Consider the following 12,986-nt stretch of genomic DNA (forward strand, 5'->3'; position numbering starts at 1 on the left):
CAGAGACAGAAACATACATACACTAGTACAAGCGTGGGATTTATATATAAAGCATTACCAAGACCTGAAATCTTGCTGGGGTGTTCAAAAATTTGCATAATTGTAATGATGCTATAAATAGCTATAATCAAGGAAATGCTCAACGACAAAATGGATGTGACTAAAAGTAACGTTAAAATGACGAAATTGTCCCAGAATTTAAAGGAAAATAAACATATCCCCGAAAATTAAGTTACAATGGTTTAGACTAAAATGGATAAAATTAGTAACTACTTACAATATCAACTTCTGTGACGATCGTGGATAAATACCTATGTATCTATAATCAGCTGAAATTCCTATGAAATCTCACTATCTATTTATAGCTCCAACTTGTGGGTTTTTCCTTTGGAAAATCCCACTATCTTTTTATAGCCTCAGCTTGAGTGACGTTCCTGTTTATGAATTCTAGTATATATGTATAGCTACAAAATGTGGAAATCCCCAAGTCGATATTTATAGTCTCAAAATTTCCACAAAATGTGGAAATCCCCAAGTCGATATTTATAGTCTCAAAATTTCCAGCGTCAGTGACGTCACTGTACTGAACACTAGGGGCTAAATGGCAACAGTGTTGCAAGTGGCTGACCTGAATACGCGCTACTGTAGGTAGGTAGGTAGAGTGTATCTGATAGGGATAAAGTGAGTTTTATAGGGACAAACAGAGACCAATACACACACACACACACACACACACACGCGCGCAGACACACTCACACACACACACAAGCGCGCGCGCACACACACACACACACACACAACATACGCGCAGACACACACACACACACACACACACACACACACAGATAGGGAAGAGGAAAAAACAAACCCCAAATATACTATCCACGCTCGGGAGGAAAAAAAAAACAACCAAATATACGATCTACACAACGTACGCGAACACACACACACACTATAAAATGGATAAAATTAGTAACTACTTACAATATCAACTTCTGTGACGATCGTGGATAAATACCTATGTATCTATAATCAGCTGAAATTCCTATGAAATCTCACTATCTATTTATAGCTCCAACTTGTGGGTTTTTCCTTTGGAAAATCCCACTATCTTTTTATAGCCTCAGCTTGAGTGACGTTCCTGTTTATGAATTCTAGTATATATGTATAGCTACAAAATGTGGAAATCCCCAAGTCGATATTTATAGTCTCAAAATTTCCACAAAATGTGGAAATCCCCAAGTCGATATTTATAGTCTCAAAATTTCCAGCGTCAGTGACGTCACTGTACTGAACACTAGGGGCTAAATGGCAACAGTGTTGCAAGTGGCTGACCTGAATACGCGCTACTGTAGGTAGGTAGGTAGAGTGTATCTGATAGGGATAAAGTGAGTTTTATAGGGACAAACAGAGACCAATACACACACGCACACACACACACACACACACACACACAACATACGCGCAGACACACTCACACACACACACACACGCGCACACACACACACACACACAACATACGCGCAGACACACTCACACACACACACACACACACACACACACACACACACAGAGGGAAGAGGAAAAAACAAACCCCAAATATACTATCCACACTCGGGAGGAAGAAAAAAAACAACCAAATATACGATCTACACAACGTACGCTAACACACACACACATACACACACACACACACACACACACACACGCGCGCGCGCACACCACAGAGGGAAGAAGAAGAAAACCATTATACACTATCCACACGGAGTGAAGAAATAACCCTTTATATATACTATCAACAGAGAGTGAAGAAAATAACCCATTATATTCCATCAACACAGAGTGAAGAAGAAAAAGTTTTTTGAAAGCACCTAAGCCCTCACCTGCAATGACCAACTCTGCCAAACACCTACACCCCACCCCACCCCCACTCCCAACACTACAAAACCCATTTAACCCGTTATTTTATGGCATCAGTGTGTGCTTTAGGAAACATCAAGACACAAAAATGATGGATGAATAGACTGACTATTGTTTACGGACTTGCATGCCTAAAGAGCGTGCGTGAAGGAAAACATCCTTCCATTTCAATTCTAACTAAAACATGATCCAGAGGGATAGAGAGAGGTGAAAGAGCACAATTTCATAAAGTGTGAGTAAAAACAAAACACGCCATCCTTATTATACAATGTCAAGACCAAGAGACACTTACGTTTTCTTTCTAGTCTATTCTCTTTTAGAAGGTAGTATGAAATTTCACATCAGGGCCAACGCATCGGCTCACATTGTCAATTTTTCCATTTCCATGTCTTTACTGGTACAAGTTCTTCATCATCTTCAATTTCTTCTTCTTCTTCTGAATCCCTCTTCTCTGTTTCGTCTTGTATTTTGTTTATTCTCTTTTCTCGTAGGGCACTCTGAATTCCAGTGTCCTTTCTCCTGACAACGATATTAGGTATCTTGACTTTTGTCTCTCTTTCTTAGACGAAGCAGGTATTTTGGAGACAAATACCCATTTACCTTTGCAGATATAGCAAACTTCATTAGCACTTACACACTTTCGTATGACTCTCATCAAATCAACGACCAAAAGAGTAAGTTTTGTTGCCACTTTCGCATGTGAATTATGCTTTCGTATGACTTTTAGCAAATATTTGACCAGCAGGTCGATCTATGCTGACTCTTCCATCTTTGATCGTTTGAGAGCGGAATGAATACTCTGACGCTAAGACACTCTCCTTATATACAGAGACCTGCTGCGTATGAAACCTAGTCAAATGTAATTTTGCAATAAGATGAAACGATTTCATTGAGAAAGTAAAAGGCAATGATGTACCGTATCGCCTCACACAAAACCTGAAGTGTTAGTTCAAATCCGTGTCAGCGATTTCGAAGACGACATAACTGGGCTTTAATCAATGCTCTCCATTTCTGCCACAAAACCACGAGTCCTGATTCATGCCAAAAGAAATTTCGTTCGGTCCATACAAAATAGTATCACATCTGATAAACGCAAAAACGAACTTCCAGAAAACTGAGAACGACGGCTTACACCTACAACGTAAATGTATGAGTTCAAGTAGTGCGTAAAACTTAGTCAAATTAAATTTTTATAGTCAAGACGAAACGATCTCTTTTCGAAGAAGAAAGTAGACACCAAACGACAATGGCGATCCGTGTCACACAACACTTTTCAAAATGTGTATTATCAGAGGTTTGTTTAGCGATCTGCACGGTTAAATTAAATGTTGATGTATTTTGCAATAAGACGGACACAGTTTCCATGGGATCGCCCATGGTACGATTGTCCGTGCATTAGTTTAATTTTTAAAAATATTTTTTTATATAAATCGCCTATAGGATAGACCCAGTAAAGCATGGCCATTCTCGTCACTGTGTGAATAGCTACTCAAGTCAATTCGAAGCGAACGCGGTAAAAAAATAAGTATAGCCAATGAAATGGCTTACAACGGGTGATGCATTGTTTTGTTCTAGGACTGTGTGGCATAATAATCCCTATGTTCTTGCGTTGTTACCATTACAGTGCAGACACTGAAATGTGAACTTACAAGCCCTCTTCGTGTGTGTGTGTTGTACCATTTCCTCTTACCACATCAAAATACTGAGCGTCACAGTATTGGTTCGCGTTTTCAAGCTGACCATTTTTTTTATATCTCACTTAAACATTTCGACATAAACACTCACACTCACATCGGTAGAATCAGAACAAACGTGTTACAGTATTGAGGGGCATGTTATCTTTTTTTTTCAAACTAATAAATTTGGGGTTTGTATGAAGTAAAGAACCGAAAGTACAGTGAAACTCAAGGATGATGACCCAATCTGTCTGTCTATTGATGCGTGTATTTACTTAAGAAGAAATATGACCTCTAAAACACAAAGAGATACGGCAAGCATGATTAGATTAAACACAACGATGTTTTTCCTTCACGCCTGTGTAATTTAGAGTTTCAATCGTCTTTGAAGACAAACTTGGTCTCCTTTTGTAGGGCTTGAAATAATAAAAAAAGCTGAAAAATCTTAAGCACTTTGCTATAGATAATTTCATCAACAGACTAAACAACATAAATACCGTTACAACAATAGAAAGCCTTAAATCTTCTATCAAAAAGAAATGCATGAAAAAAATTAAAGATTAACGATAACTAACCAATGAAACCGAATTTAACAAAGGCAATGACATGTGAAGAAATGCCTCTCACTTTGGAAAGGTAGGCGAATGTACTCTGTCATGCACCATAAACTTGAAAAAAATTATAAACAGAGAGAAACCTGAATTCAAAATTCAGTTGTTTTTTTTTTTCTTCAAAATTATTTCGTTTCTTTTTTCTTTTTGTTTTGGAACAAATCTAAGCACTAATATAGAGTGGAAAAGGGAAAATGCACATACAAGCTTTGATATTTCTGCAAAAATGAGGGGATATTCCTAATGTTCATAACCACCTATATATGCTTGGACTTGTCTGTGACTTATCCACAAAACAAGATGTACATATTTCTGGTCAAGCTGCAAGTGTGTGCGTGTTTTTGAAAATGGTAAAATCTTGGATATACAATTTTCTCGTGACACTTATAAAGTGAAGAGTCTGTGCAAGTGTCGAAAGCCAAAGTCATATAAGTTTTGTATTTTGTACGGCTTGTAAAGATTTCCACTTTAGGAAATGTGAAGTATCACAAGTTATTATCACAAACAGAAGTGGAACATAGGGGCTTGCAAGAAAGAAAATAACCCAGACAGTTGGTGTCATCAAGAGTGCTAGAGACGGTACCCGAACTTGCTTGCTTGCTTACTTGAATTAAAGTGATTTTCGCTCTAATGGAGCATGTATCACTGGTTCAATAACGCACCGCGTGATTTTTAATTACTCCTGGGGAAGGAAAGAGAGCCTCATCCCCCAGGCTTTTATGTACTCACAGACTATTTTTAAATTTAGCCACTCAGGTGTAGGACTAACTAGTCCTTAACAACCTGACTGAAAGGCTTTACACATGAGTGGGAATTGTCTCACCACACACTCATTTTTCTGTCCGAGCGTGGTAAAGGAGGAAAAAGGTGCTCAGCAAGACAGCCATGGATGTTAAGTACTCACCAAAACGCTAGCCCGTACTTATTTCAAATCAAGTCCCGTTTTTTGCTAATCGACAATAATAAGTACCAATAACGTGTTAACCACCTGTGCAATTAGTTCAAATCTAACGAGTCTGTTAAATTTCCTAACATATCTATCTAATGTTAGTACTTAGTGTACATAAAAATAGCCATACTGATCTTATTTAAATTATTATGTCTAAGCGACATATACCAGTTTGGTCACTGTTAGGTTTAAAAAGTTAAGTTTGTTGCAGTGTTCCAATGGGTCAAGTTTGTTTCGAGAATAGTTTAGTCAAGGAGGGATACCAAGCCAAATATGGTTCCCTATTTAATAAAAAGAAATCTTTTGGAGCCCTAAAAAAAGTCTGTTTTTTCTGTTCGAAGGTAACACGTCTCTCTTTTGCTTTCACGTTCTTTCCCGCACTCCTAGTCTCATGAGTCTTGATATCAGGAAATGCGTAGCCATGATGGGCGATAATGTAAGCAGCGGCTTCTACCAGTTGACTGAGGGGGTATCCAGTGTAGGTTTGTCTGTAGAATTGGGGAAGAACTCTGACCCCTAATCCCCATTGAGAAGGTCTTGGTTTAAAGGTGTCTAGAGATCTGTAGGCAACGTATTGTATGGCTCTAATAAACTGCCCTGCTATGTTGACGTCATACAATGCTTGATCTAGCCCCATTTCGGTGTACTTTTCAACGAGGGTCAGCGTCCCCCTCCTCCTCCTCAACCGCCTCAATTTCTTTTTCTGGTTCTGATACTAATTCTTCAGTTGAGGTAGATAGTTTCAAATCCGCCGCTATGGTGTCTGTCGCTGTTATTGTTGTTGTGGTTGTTATTTCAGCTGAGATTGCCTGTAGTATCGGAGTGAGAAAAGAACGTAGTGCCACCGATAATTACATTTGAGTTTGCCATACCGTTTGTCTAACATAATTGGACCTTTGTTTTGCCACCACTCTTTCCGGGACGGGTTGTTTGTTAGGTATAGTCGGCTGTTGACTAGATGTTATTTGTGTTCTCGAGGTGGGTGGAGTGCTAACTAGCAGAAACCGTAAAGTGGGCAAACGACGTCAAAGAAGTTAAAGTACGTTGGAAAGGATATCCGACCAGTTATCATTCTTGGATCGACGCTTCGCACGTCATCGACTATAAAAAGAAGTGACCATCATGCCCTTTCACACAGATTCAGCTACTGCGATCACTCCTTCACCCAATTCTTCTCTGCAAGATTTACAAAAACAACCCTTGTGGGTGAGGTATAGAGAACGTGTGCCTAAAACGCAAATCGTCTTTTTCTGCCAAATCTTCGTGGTGTATTGTGTCATCGGGGCAGCCATCGCCAATTTGAGTTTGCAACAAGGAGACAAACAATTCTGGACCATTGTATTGAGCAGTTACATCGGTTACCTGCTTCCCAATCCCTCCCTGAAATTCTCCTCGAACGGGAACCACGGGAACCTTGTGTCCAGTGTCAGTGCCAGCCACCACTCCAACAACAACTCCATTTTGGGCGGAGACACTCCTTTGACTAGCAGTATCGCCTCGGAGAGCCACAAAACTCTGGAATTATGAGCAATAACAGCCAATTTTACTTAACCTTACCCAGTGACAGTTCCATGGAGGTGTTTTCCAACAACACGTTGTGCTGTTACACGGTCAAATTACCTCAGACCATCCAGTTAGATCACGAAGCCCATTGGGAAGTGGCTTTAGTGGAAATCATTCACCCAACACAAATCAAAAAATCACCGAAAAGCAAAACACTTTCGAGGTGGAAATCCTGAATGCCCAATTGGAGGAAGAAATCAACAAAATCGGGTTTTTAGGGGACACAAGACCAGCCAGCAATCCAGCCTTCATTATCTACACCTTGAAAATTCCTTCAGGTTATTATTTTAGTGGTGAACATTTGGTGGACACTATTGCGGACAGGTTCAACTTAGCCTTTGGCAAAGCACTGAACAGAGCCAAAAAAAGTGTGAAGATTGAGTACCATAAAGTGGCTCATCGTCTCGTGATCAAATTTCAAGATACGGACACATTGTCCCTCAGGTTCAATGGTAGTTTGTTTGAAATTTTGGGTGGACATGCAGAAATGGTCGCAAACAATATGAGCCCCAAGATCAAAAGTAATATGGATTTTTACAGAGCTTTTGGAAACCCGGTAGAACTGAACCAAGGGCTTAATTTGATCTTTGTGTATTCCGATGTGGTGGAGTACAACGTGGTGGGACACACCTCTGTTCCGTTACTGCGTGTCATTCCTTTCAAAGTGGATAGTACCACAAACAATGACCAGGAAGGTGCAAACACCTATCACGTACACCGTGAATTTGTACATCCTCACTATTTACCCGTCAGTAAGTCGTATTTAGACACTGTCAACATTGCTATAAAAGGAGATCTGGGACAAAATATTCCCTTCTCCAAAGGGAAAGTTACAGTGAAACTCCATTTTCGAAAACGGTTCTCTAACGAATTGTAAGTCAAGACAGCGAAGAGGGACATTTTCACCCTATAAAATCCGGCCAGATGCGTGTGGAATTTCAGTTTGCAGAAAATCTACGCGCAGATAATACGATGAACGTCCTCCTGTATGCTGAATTGGACAATACGATATAAACCAACAGTTTGAGAGAAGTCATTCTACACTATTAGAAGTCATGGAAGACTTTTATCAATGTTTGTATAGTAGGGATTCTTTGGACATGGAATGTGAAGATCCTGAGGAAGGAGAACCCCAAGACAAAGACGAAGAAGTCATCATGATGAAGTCTAGATGGCCAGAACAAGAATCACATATAGTTTCCTATTATGCTATAGTCTTGACAGAAAAAAAATTAAGGAATTGATCAAGAAAGATTGCTATGGATGTCATAACGATCATCCCAGTCAAATTCAACACGATAAATGCCTAATGCTGAGTCAAGAAGAAAAATTGGACGAATATCTGGACGAAGCTTGGAGTCTCATCTCGGACGAAGTCGTGTTGCATCAGTGGTATAAAGACTTGCGTGAACATTCTTGTCCACCATTAAACACTCAAGAGATCGATCGTATCGAAGCTCTCCTGAATCAGAGTGAGGAAACGAAACGAAGAAACTGTTATTTGTCAGACATTTTCAAGCAAAAAGTCAGGATCGAATTGATGACTTATTATTACCTGTGAAGAAGAAGAAAAAAGCGCACAAAACATGGATACCTGGGAACTTTATTACCTTTTGAACCACAGTTCGTATACGTCTTCTTGGAATCCCGTCGTCTGTGCTAAAGATGAACTCCCTCATCGCAAACCTCAAGACCATCTAGCTTTACGTGATCAACACGGACGACAGTCATCTCCCAGGAACCCACAGGGTAGCCGTTTACTTTCCTCAAGAAGGATGTGTGGAATATTTCGATTCGTACGGATTGCCCCCTTTGGAAGACGATATCATCGACTTTATGAGAAGAAATGCTCAAACCACCCGATTCAATAATGTGAAATTACAAGGCACAGATTCCTTGGTGTGTGGACAATATTGTGTGTATTTTCTGCATCATCGCAGCCTGGGCTATTCCTTAGAACATTTAGTGACTCATTTTGATCCTCGTTCTTCTTCTAGAAATGATGTGAAAGTAGATCAATGGTTTTGTGACCATTATGCTTATCTTTTGTCTCAAGCTAGGAAACCTAGTGTCAATCAATGGCCTGATGACTTCCAACAGTGGAAATCACAATTTCATTCACAACGTTGTCAGCCCTGTTTAAAGTAGAGTGTGAATTGAAAAAAAATGTTTGGTATTTGAAAAAAATGTTTGATGTTATAGTGTTAGATTATTGTTAAAAAAATGTTAGAGTTGTTTGTTAGTATGAATAAAAAATGTTGTGTTTTGAAGAAAAAAATGCCTTTGTGGTTTGTTTGGCTATAGGAATCTTGATTCATGCTCTTTGACTTCTTTCTATCCCTCCCATAACACTATTTGAACGTTCCGGCTCGAAAACCGTGTAGCAATATTTTCCTTCACGTCCGCTTTGACAATAAAAACGGGGAAGTCTCCAGTCTGCCCATCCATTGTTAACTTATCTTCCTACGTAGATGTGCTCAAGATTAGCCAAGTTGAACGAAGCCTATGTGAATTTGCATAGGGTCATGACAAGTCTGATACCGAGACCTGAAGAGATAGACAATATCATAATGTTGAAAGTCACTGAAGACCTGAAAGAAGAGCTCTTCAAGGAGGAATTCAAGAAGGAGAAAGAAGAATGGATGGAGAAGTACAGACTTCATAAACGGCAGAGAGAGAGAGCAGCAACAGCAGCAGCATGAACCTGACAAAGGCTTTGTCGATTGTCGTATCGACACCAAAGAGTTCTTCTTCTCTTTTCCGAAGAAGCAGATCTTATCCTGTGAGAAAGCCTGTCGTCAGAGGAGGCCGCCATCTTATAACCTAAGCGATCGCCATAGCTTCAAGTTCCCAAAAACATTTCAGGGCTACCCCATACTCTCGAAAAGAAATAACATTGCATTGCCTATGATATGTTAGTCAGTTAGAAGAAAAAATACAGAAGTGAGTCTATCAGCACATGATTTCTTTATCTTGGTTAGAAAGTGTGACTCTAAGTTGTTCGTTTCCGTCGCTTATCAAAATTTTAAAAATAGTAATGTTCTGTAAAAAAGTGAGTGAGTGTTTCTTTTAGGTCTGTGCGTTTTTGGGTTTTTTTTGTGGGTGATAATATGGATAATGTAAGTTCGGGTACAACGAAATTAAAAGAATTAGGCCCAGAACTCGGTGTGGAGGGAAGAAACATACGCAACAGCAGCGGGAGCAAGAAATGCAGACCTAGCCAGTTAGCAATGAGGCATTCTGCGTTTGACAATGCCTTTGATGTCGTACACGTTGTCTTTTTTTGGTGACACGACTTGATTTGAAATAAGTACGGGCTAGCGTTTTGGTGAGTACTTAACATCCATGGCTGTCTTGCTGAGCACCTTTTTCCTCCTTTACCACGCTCGGACAGAAAAATGAGTGTGTGGTGAGACAATTCCCACTCATGTGTAAAGCCTTTCAGTCAGGTTGTTAAGGACTAGTTAGTCCTACACCTGAGTGGCTAAATTTAAAAATAGTCTGTGAGTACATAAAAGCCTGGGGGATGAGGCTCTCTTTCCTTCCCCAGGAGTAATTAAAAATCACGCGGTGCGTTATTGAACCAGTGATACATGCTCCATTAGAGCGAAAATCACTTTAATTCAAGTAAGCAAGCAAGCAAGTTCGGGTACCGTCTCTAGCACTCTTGATGACACCAACTGTCTGGGTTATTTTCTTTCTTGCAAGCCCCTATGTTCCACTTCTGTTTGTGATAATAACTTGTGATACTTCACATTTCCTAAAGTGGAAATCTTTACAAGCCGTACAAAATACAAAACTTATATGACTTTGGCTTTCGACACTTGCACAGACTCTTCACTTTATAAGTGTCACGAGAAAATTGTATATCCAAGATTTTACCATTTTCAAAAACACGCACACACTTGCAGCTTGACCAGAAATATGTACATCTTGTTTTGTGGATAAGTCACAGACAAGTCCAAGCATATATAGGTGGTTATGAACATTAGGAATATCCCCTCATTTTTGCAGAAATATCAAAGCTTGTATGTGCATTTTCCCTTTTCCACTCTATATTAGTGCTTAGATTTGTTCCAAAACAAAAAGAAAAAAGAAACGAAATAATTTTGAAGAAAAAAAAAAACAACTGAATTTTGAATTCAGGTTTCTCTCTGTTTATAATTTTTTTCAAGTTTATGGTGCATGACAGAGTACATTCGCCTACCTTTCCAAAGTGAGAGGCATTTCTTCACATGTCATTGCCTTTGTTAAATTCGGTTTCATTGGTTAGTTATCGTTAATCTTTAATTTTTTTCATGCATTTCTTTTTGATAGAAGATTTAAGGCTTTCTATTGTTGTAACGGTATTTATGTTGTTTAGTCTGTTGATGAAATTATCTATAGCAAAGTGCTTAAGATTTTTCAGCTTTTTTTATTATTTCAAGCCCTACAAAAGGAGACCAAGTTTGTCTTCAAAGACGATTGAAACTCTAAATTACACAGGCGTGAAGGAAAAACATCGTTGTGTTTAATCTAATCATGCTTGCCGTATCTCTTTGTGTTTTAGAGGTCATATTTCTTCTTAAGTAAATACACGCATCAATAGACAGACAGATTGGGTCATCATCCTTGAGTTTCACTGTACTTTCGGTTCTTTACTTCATACAAACCCCAAATTTATTAGTTTGAAAAAAAAAGATAACATGCCCCTCAATACTGTAACACGTTTGTTCTGATTCTACCGATGTGAGTGTGAGTGTTTATGTCGAAATGTTTAAGTGAGATATAAAAAAAATGGTCAGCTTGAAAACGCGAACCAATACTGTGACGCTCAGTATTTTGATGTGGTAAGAGGAAATGGTACAACACACACACACAAAGAGGGCTTGTAAGTTCACATTTCAGTGTCTGCACTGTAATGGTAACAACGCAAGAACATAGGGATTATTATGCCACACAGTCCTAGAACAAAACAATGCATCACCCGTTGTAAGCCATTTCATTGGCTATACTTATTTTTTTACCGCGTTCGCTTCGAATTGACTTGAGTAGCTATTCACACAGTGACGAGAATGGCCATGCTTTACTGGGTCTATCCTATAGGCGATTTATATAAAAAAATATTTTTAAAAATTAAACTAATGCACGGACAATCGTACCATGGGCGATCCCATGGAAACTGTGTCCGTCTTATTGCAAAATACATCAACATTTAATTTAACCGTGCAGATCGCTAAACAAACCTCTGATAATACACATTTTGAAAAGTGTTGTGTGACACGGATCGCCATTGTCGTTTGGTGTCTACTTTCTTCTTCGAAAAGAGATCGTTTCGTCTTGACTATAAAAATTTAATTTGACTAAGTTTTACGCACTACTTGAACTCATACATTTACGTTGTAGGTGTAAGCCGTCGTTCTCAGTTTTCTGGAAGTTCGTTTTTGCGTTTATCAGATGTGATACTATTTTGTATGGACCGAACGAAATTTCTTTTGGCATGAATCAGGACTCGTGGTTTTGTGGCAGAAATGGAGAGCATTGATTAAAGCCCAGTTATGTCGTCTTCGAAATCGCTGACACGGATTTGAACTAACACTTCAGGTTTTGTGTGAGGCGATACGGTACATCATTGCCTTTTACTTTCTCAATGAAATCGTTTCATCTTATTGCAAAATTACATTTGACTAGGTTTCATACGCAGCAGGTCTCTGTATATAAGGAGAGTGTCTTAGCGTCAGAGTATTCATTCCGCTCTCAAACGATCAAAGATGGAAGAGTCAGCATAGATCGACCTGCTGGTCAAATATTTGCTAAAAGTCATACGAAAGCATAATTCACATGCGAAAGTGGCAACAAAACTTACTCTTTTGGTCGTTGATTTGATGAGAGTCATACGAAAGTGTGTAAGTGCTAATGAAGTTTGCTATATCTGCAAAGGTAAATGGGTATTTGTCTCCAAATACCTGCTTCGTCTAAGAAAGAGAGACAAAAGTCAAGATACCTAATATCGTTGTCAGGAGAAAGGACACTGGAATTCAGAGTGCCCTACGAGAAAAGAGAATAAACAAAATACAAGACGAAACAGAGAAGAGGGATTCAGAAGAAGAAGAAGAAATTGAAGATGATGAAGAACTTGTACCAGTAAAGACATGGAAATGGAAAAATTGACAATGTGAGCCGATGCGTTGGCCCTGATGTGAAATTTCATACTACCTTCTAAAAGAGAATAGACTAGAAAGAAAACGTAAGTGTCTCTTGGTCTTGACATTGTATAATAAGGATGGC

The sequence above is a fragment of the Sinohyriopsis cumingii genome, chromosome 8 (genome assembly GCF_028554795.1).
Source record: "Sinohyriopsis cumingii isolate HCF-2022 chromosome 8, ASM2855479v2, whole genome shotgun sequence".
In the NCBI taxonomy this organism is placed as follows: domain Eukaryota; kingdom Metazoa; phylum Mollusca; class Bivalvia; order Unionida; family Unionidae; genus Sinohyriopsis; species Sinohyriopsis cumingii.